The sequence below is a fragment of the Sciurus carolinensis genome, chromosome 17 (assembly GCF_902686445.1).
Source record: "Sciurus carolinensis chromosome 17, mSciCar1.2, whole genome shotgun sequence".
NCBI lineage: Eukaryota > Metazoa > Chordata > Mammalia > Rodentia > Sciuridae > Sciurus > Sciurus carolinensis.
This window is the reverse complement of record NC_062229.1, coordinates 10,996,026-11,004,394: the sequence shown is the minus strand read 5'-3', so window position 1 is coordinate 11,004,394 and position 8,369 is coordinate 10,996,026. Positions and strand designations below refer to the sequence as shown.

General features: G+C 40.8%; 1 pseudogene; it reads left to right on the top strand.

Moving 5' to 3' along the window:
* The first annotated feature begins 5,404 nt into the window (after positions 1 to 5,404).
* Positions 5,405 to 8,369, top strand: LOC124968026 (putative gustatory receptor clone PTE01; annotated as a pseudogene).

The window sequence follows — 8,369 nt, the reverse complement described above, 5'->3', positions numbered from 1 at the left end:
GGAATGTACCACAGAGCCAGAGACAGGGCAGGACAGCTCTTGTTTGTGCTTGTGTCAGGGACACATGAGCAACATAATAACTCTTTAACAGTACCTAGTACCCTCAGTTACTCAGAAACAATGGCAGAGAAGTCCATGAGCCTAGGAGAAGAAGGTGGGAACAGAGGGAATTTCCAGAGACCTTAGAGCTTGGTCTGAGGCACACTTTAGAGTTTTACAGGATTCCAGTGTTGCAGAGTCCTTTGAAAATCACCTGGATCAATAGATCCACTATTTCTTAAGGACTGAATGCTGAACTGAAAATACGTTAATCACCAAATAAGTGTCACTGAAGCATAGACTTTTAATGGTTCACATAGTAAATTTTTATTTTATATTTTAACGAAATAAGAATGTATCTTAAAAGCTGATGTATCTTTAAAAAAACTAGAAGCAAGAGGAGTAAATTGATTCCACATTATTCCTCCCAATTACAGCGAGGTTCCAAATCTTGAGTGGACCTTCATTGTCATTTCTTCATCTTCCTGCATTAATGTTGAGAACTCCTTAGAGAAGAGCATTGCATGGACCAATTAGTCTAATTATAAGCTCTGTGTATTGAGCTTCAATGGTCATATATGAATCCACAGTCAACCTGACCTACAACCCTTCAGTGGATGGTTCTCATCCAATGAACTGTGTGTCTGTGTCTCCTGCTGTGGTTCTGCATCAGGAAGCTCCCAGCTGATGGCATATTATTAGAAATGCTGGCCACAGAGTCTGATCCTTTGTTGGGCACCAGGTATGCGTGGGTCTTTGGATGTGTACTTCTTTGTCATGACCAAGCAGAGAAGCAGCCTAATTGTCTAAGAGGGCAGAGAGCCTTGGCATCCAGCAAGAAAGATTGAAGGTATTTTTTCTGTATCACAAGTGCAAATATCACAGTTTGAATGTGCAGGTGGGAGGGTTTCAGTATGTTAATTTTCATGTATGGTGTTTGTGAAATTTTTGTTTTCTTTTTTGCTGGGCTATAATATATCATATTTAAAATGTGTTTTTCACACAAACTGGTTCTATTTCCTATAACAATTTCACCTACAACAGCACAAAATGGGTCCTTCACAAGTATTTCCTACCCTCTATGAAAGCACAGTGATGCTGTTGATAGGGATGATGAGGAGTGTGACAGAAGCCAGAGCACCATGAACTGAGGTTCAGGGCTTGCAGGCTCAGGTGCTGAGCAATGAGTTGGAGGCCATTTGTCTCATTTCATGCACATCACCCTGCTCTAGTTATATGCACACCCTATTTTTTATTGCTTTACAGTAAGCATCAGAGAATATTATCCTAAGTAACTTGTACTCCTTTCCTAGGTAACCTTATTTGCATTGGTCTGTTTGCCCATGGATATGTACGAGGATACTTGCAGGCTGTATCACCAACAATCCCATCAGTCATTTCTCTTCCTGGTCACTGCACTAAGAGAGCCATGCCCACTGTGCTCTTCCATGTGGGATTCCTGGGGTTCACAGGGCAGAGAAGTGGGGGTGCCTGCTGCATTCACTGTGGAAGAACTGCCACATGTCACAGGAGAGATGACAGCAGGGGAGGCTGATGATCATTCAGCACAGATCATGTTGTGTGGTCCCATCCAGATCCTCCTTGGAGCTCACCAGTTGCTCCTACATGCTTGAAAACAGCCCTCTCAAACTCCTGACCCTCCTGGGTTTTTTGGAGGTCACAATAGTGAAAGTGACTTTCATGAGACAGAGAGCCCTTGATGTAAGAAAAGAAAAGGCTTCAGTGGGTGGAGGGGCAACCTCACACACACCATCACATCTAGTAGTTGGTGCCCTTTGGTGTATAATGCCTGAGAGGGACAGAAACTAAAGTCATCTCCAGATTTGTTGGCAGCCTCTGCAAAGTGATCTTCAAAGAAGCCTAAAGAAAAGGATGCAAAGGGCCCTGTCCATTGACTATCAACATGCCTAGTGTACCAACAGGACATATAAGGAGACTCCTGGTACAACAGACAGAGAGGAACCCACTTTAAGTTGATGGCATTGTGATAATGATAAGGAGACAGGCCAGGCTCCACAATATCCTGTGCTCAGACCCCCTGAATGCATCTTGGTAGGAAAAGTATCAAGGCAAAGTTTTTGCATATGACAGATTGCCTGTTCCCTCATCTGGGATGAAATTTGTGGCTATGTTAAATACTCAGAGAAACTTCTAACCCCCAAGAGCATCTGGTCCACGTGGACCTGCTGCCAGAACAGGCTCTGTGATTCCAGCTACACTTGCTGTCCAGAGAAAGGAAGCCAGGCCTGCTCAGCTGAGGTCTGCTGCAACATGCTCCCTGCCTTAGCATGCCTCATCCAGTCACCCACCCACTTCCAACGTGGCCCTCCGGGCAGCCCTGATGCTATATAACCTTATGTGTTCCAGTCCCATCTGACAGGCAATAAGGACTTTGAGTCACTTACCCCAAACTTTGCCCTCTCTGCACAGGAAGCATCTTGGAGATGACTCCTGCACATTTTCCCACAGAAACGGAAGGTGGAAATTCACACTAAGAAAAAGTAACAGTGGTCCACTTCATGCTTTGAATATAGCCCTTGCTGCCCTGCCCCTGAGGCTGATTTGAAAATAGACTCATTTTTTCTCTTCTCCTTCTCCCTTTCCCTAACTGCAGGGGAAGCAGAATTGCCTTCATCCCCATCCTTGGCTGAGTTCTGGGTCCTTGAGCACATCCACCTCCCACAGCAATGAAGTAATGCAGATTTCAGGGTGGTGCCAAAAATGTAAGAAACAGCTATATCCCAACTTAACAAGTGAATTTGAACCTCAGACCTCAACACACACCTGGAATGCAGATTTTGAATAATCTCTTTAAAATCCCTCTATTCCACCCTCATGACTCAGGAAAAAACAACCTATGTGTTTCACCTTTGCCAGCAAAGCAAGAAAAAAAAATTTAAGTGGTGATAAAATAGATTATAGAACCAGCCAAGATACCCATTGTCGGGGTTTCCGGGACCCCCAGCCTTGGGCACGGTCAAGATGGCGCCTGGCGCTGAGCCAAAAGCGGCCAGCTATACAGTAAACAACCAGCGAATTCCAATGATTGGCTAGTTAACGATGTGATTAGAGCATGCCCCCCTCGTGTACCTATTCTATGCCTGCAGCTGTCCGCGCGTTTACCTCGTGTGCTCTCCCCTGATTGGTTGAAGTGTATATAAGCTTGGTAGGTGGGGGAGTAAGAAGGAGCTGAGAGGAAGAAGCTGAGAGTAGGAGTAGAAGCGAGGAAGAAGAGTGCGAGCGAGGGCGAGAGCCGAGTGGGAGAAGCGGAGCAACCGGAGCAGGTGAGAGTTAAGCAGAGGGAAAGAGAGCGAGAGAAAGAAAAGAGAGAAGGGGATAGAAAAGAGGGAAAGAAAGGAAGACTGTGCACAATAAACTTCCAAAGTTTCAGATGTTTGTCGTGTCTCTCTCTGTGGGCAGAGGGAACGCGATAACCCATTATCAAATGGATTAATAAAAGGTGGTATGTATCCCACTGGACTTTTACATAGTCTTAAAGATGAATGAAATTACCACATTTGTTGGTAAACTGATGGAAAGGGAAAAGATCATGCTAAGTGAAATTGTCCAAGTGAGAAAAGCAAGACACAAATGTTTTCTCTAAGTTGGTAAGCAAGAGAAAAATAAGGGGGGAGAAAAGAATGGGAATTAGAAAACATAAAATATAGGGAAGGTCAGTGGGTAGAAGAAGGAGGTCAAGAGGGAAGGAGGAAGGATGGGAAAGGGGAGGAAAAATGGAAAGAATCTTACAAAATCACAGTGTGTGCATAGATAAATGTACCATGGAAACTTCCATGTTATGTATATGGAGAAAACACCAATAAATCATAATCAATAAGTGAGCCAAAGGAAGATCAGTAGAGTAGAGGGAGGGGAGTGGACAAAGGGATCATGGGAGGGATAAGGGGAAAGATGGGGCCTGAAAAGGAGTAAATCAAATTCCATGGGCATATGACTATGCTGAGATAAACACAACTATTAGGTATGAATATAATGCTCTTAAAAAGTCAAAGAGATGTTAGCATGGTAGAGCAAAGCTTATAGGGGAGAGAGGATGGGAGGGAAAGGGGAAATACTAGGAAATTATATTGGCCAATTATATCATTGTATAATGTGCATGTGTGAATATGTAACAAAAAATATCACCATTATGTACAATTATAATACACCAATAATTATGAGAAAACAGAAAAAAATGAACCCAACTAATAAGTATAACTATAATGACTGCTTTTTAAAATTGAGAAATAAATGTAACTCTTTAATAGTGAATTGGCCAAGGATTGTTCTTTGGAAATCAAACACCTATTCCCTGCCAACATATTATACAGACACTCTTATTTGTGTGACATGGATTGAGAAAAAAAAAAGTTTTGAAATGATTGTCATATTAAAAATCTTACTGGTTAAATGATGTATTTTCTTCAGGTAATTCTTTGCATAGGATAAAACTTTAAGGTAGAGAAATGTTCTTCACAAATTAAAGCCTCAGATTAATAAAAACTAGTCCATTTCAGAGGCACAGGGTATTGTGTTGTGGACTACTTAGATGAGATTAGGTACTCTTTAGGTAAATTTTTATGGAATCCTTCATGAGAACATAAATGAATATTCACAGGGAGGCATCAACAGAAAATCGCACCTCCTTTTAATGAAGTAGGTGTGTTTGGGAGACAGCTTTGCAGGAGAGTGAAATCAGCAAAGATAGTAATGTCACAAGAGAAGAAATGATTCTGGAGATGGGTCTAAGAAGTTCCCAGAGTAGAGGGGGAGCTCAAATCTGGATCAATGGGGTTGTTGGCATATGAGACTGAGATGAATTTTAGCATAAACCAGACAAAGGGATAGACAAAGGTTTATTTAGGAAGGTAGGTACACATTCAAGGGAGAATGTGGGTTGTCTTGAGGGTGAGAAGCTGTGGTGTCTTGTGCTGGGGTATGATGTTCGTAGAAGAGCTGTATCAGGGGCCCATCTGGAGGTGGGGCCAGGGTGGAGCTGCATGATTTCACACTAGGTTTCCCTGCACTTGTGTATGTCCCCCATTTTACAGGGGCATGAGCCAAGTTTATGGGACAAGGACACCTGGCGCCAGATTTACAACAGTGTTTTCTTCATCTCAAAGGCTTGTGAATGTTTCCTTTAATATTCAATATTTCCCTCCTTATCCAAAATTCCTATCTTAAAAAGAACTCAAATTTCTCATGTAATTGTTGAAATCTCTCTAGCCAATGTTAGTTTTGAGATCAGTATTATCAAATCCATGTGCTTTAATATAGGTGGTGCATATTATTGATATTAAGAGAAGGTATTGTATCATGGAACCCATATGGTGTAAGTGGCGGGATGTTGGTAGACTGTGGTTTCCAGCTCTGGGGTAAGAAGAGACAACTGAGGAATCCATATTCAGATATGATGAATAAACTGTCTGACCTGATGTCAGGGTACATGAACATCCTAAAATACCCACAGGTGACTTTAACAATAAGTGACCCAGAACCACTAATTAGGTAGCTGAAAATTTTTAAAGATGATTTCTTAAAACAAGAACCCCAGGTAGGTCATTATTATACTGTATTTAGACAATTCGCTCACAGTGAAAATTTACAAATAAAGAAGCAAGTTACTCTTGTGTAGCTTAAGTGAGAATTGCAATCCATCTGTCAGGAGTGCCTGACCAGAGTGGAATTAAAGTGGTTGGAGATTAACACTGAGCTTTGGGGCTTTATTTCATGTTAAAGTCTTAAACTGAAAACTTGATGGACTGAGATCATAAAACCATGGGGCAGTTTTAACAGGTCAGCAGGAGGACAGAATCAAGGAGAATAAAGAAAGAAAGGGATTGTTTTATATCCCAGTTATTCTGCTGATGTTGTATGGTTTGATGCAAAGAAACCTGCATAAAAATAAAGTATCCACCATCTTTCTTATCAGTTATGAATTTAATATCACCTACTTTGTCCATATTTGCAATCACTTTTATCCTTGATTTTGTGCATTTAACTCAATCATATTTATTGGAACTTGAAATGTGCCAATGACAAGGATATTTGTATTATATTACATAACCTTTAATGGGCAAGTTTAAATTTACAGAGGAGGGAAATGAGAAAATAAAAGAACAATAAAACCCTTGAAGGTAACTGGCTCATAACCATGCTTTCTGACTGTGAGCTGTTACTCTCAACTTGGTTGTCAAAGATTGGAGTCCAGGTGGTGTCTTAAATGGAATAAGATAATGAAATTTGTCTCAATTTATTAGAACAAAACAAGGTAAATTGAACTGGTTCTTAATGAACTTTTATAAAGACCCTTTTTTCTTTTTTCTTTTTCTTCATTAAAATTCTCTTAATTGAAGTAAAACATGCATAACACATGCATATCATCTTAACCATTTGGGGTATAGTTTCCTAGTGTTAAGTACACTCACATTGCTATGCAACCAATCTTGCAAAATTGAAACTCTATATCCATTAAGCAGCAACTCCTTGTTCTATTTTTCCTTTGGTCCCTGGCAATCACTTTTCTAATGGTTGTTCTAATTCTTTATGAAATGCATACTTTAAGTATTTCATATACATTGAGTTATATAGTATTAACCATTTTTCATTGACTTATTTAACCTAAGATTCTCATTTAGCTATACCCCTGTTGTAACATGTCAGAATTTCCTTTCTTTTGCATATAGACTGATATTCCACTATACACACACACATATGCTGCAATTTCTCTGTTCACCTGCTGATGAACACTTAGGTTGCTTCTAGCTTTTGGTTATTGTAAATAATGCAGCTATGAACATGGGTGTACCTATATCCCTTTGATATCTGTTTTCAATTCCTTTGGGCATATTATATTTATTTGAGAAACTACCATATATTTTCCAAAGTGGTTGTACCATTTTACTGTTTTACAAAGTGTGCAATGTTTCTCAGTCATCCACAACTTTCCAACAGTTCCTGTTTTGTTTGATTTTCCTTTCCTTAACAGCAATTATCCTGATGGGAATGAAGTAGAATATCATTTACTGTTTTACTTAATGAGAAAGTTATTACTCCCACCACAATTTTCCACCAAAAAATATGCTATAAAAATTGGGATCATGAACTTCTCTCTTCTGCTCCTGGACTTCTAAATTTGCTCAATTCAATGTCTCCAAATAAGGTGTCGAAAGAGGCATGACTGATGGAGAGAGTGAGAGTGTGTAAGTCTGGGTGTGGCACTACTGAGAACTATGGGCAGGGCATGTGCAAATCCAGGGTGAGCAGCTTCCTTGTGCACACCTGAATTTGAATACACACAGAGTGAGGGGTCCTCCTGATGTATTTATTTTTTCATTTTTCTTACCCTTTTGCTTTTTCAAAAGATGTTCATCCAATGTGGACATAAAAAATTCAACAGACATGTCAGAATTCCAACTCCTGGGACTCTCAGGGATCCAGGACTGCAGCCCATCCTCTTTGGACTGTTCCTGTCCATATACCTGGTCACAGTGCTTGGGAACCTGCTCAGCCTCCTGGCTGTCAGCTCTGACTCCCATCTCCACACCCCCATTGTACTTCTTCCTCTCCAACCTGTCCGTGGCTGACATTGGTTTCATCTCCACCATGGTCCCAAAGATGCTCATGAACATTCAGACTCATAGCAGTATCATCTCCTATGTAGGCTGCCTGACTCAGATGTCTACTTTTATCATTTTTGGTTGTATGGATTATATGCTTCTGACTGTCATGGCCTATGACCGATTTGTAGCTATCTGTCACCCCCTGCATTATTTGGTCATTATGAACGCTCGAAAATGTGGGTTCTTAATTTTGGTGTCATTCTTTTTCAGCCTTTTGGAATCTCAGGTGCACAATTTGGTGATTTTCCAAATCACCAATTTCAAGGATATGGAAATTTCCAGTTTCTTCTGTGACCCTTCTCAACTTCTGATCCTTTCCTGTTCTGACATTTTATCTAATAACATTGTCCAGTATGTTCTGGGAGACTTTTATGGTCTTTTCCCCCTCTCTCAGGGATCCTTTTCTCTTACTATAAAATTGTTTCCTCCATTTTGAGGATCCCATCCTCAGGTGGGAAGTATAAAGCCTTCTCCACCTGTGGGTCTCACCTGGCAGTTGTTTGCTTATTTTTAGGAACAGGCTTTGGGGTGTACCTTGGATCAACTGTGTCACATTCTCTCAGAAAGGGTGCAGTGGCTTCAGTGATGTAAACTGTGGTCACCCCCATGTTGAACCCCTTCATCTACAGCCTGAGGAACAGGGATATTAAAGGTGCCCTGAGGAGGCTGCACAGCAGAAATGTTTAA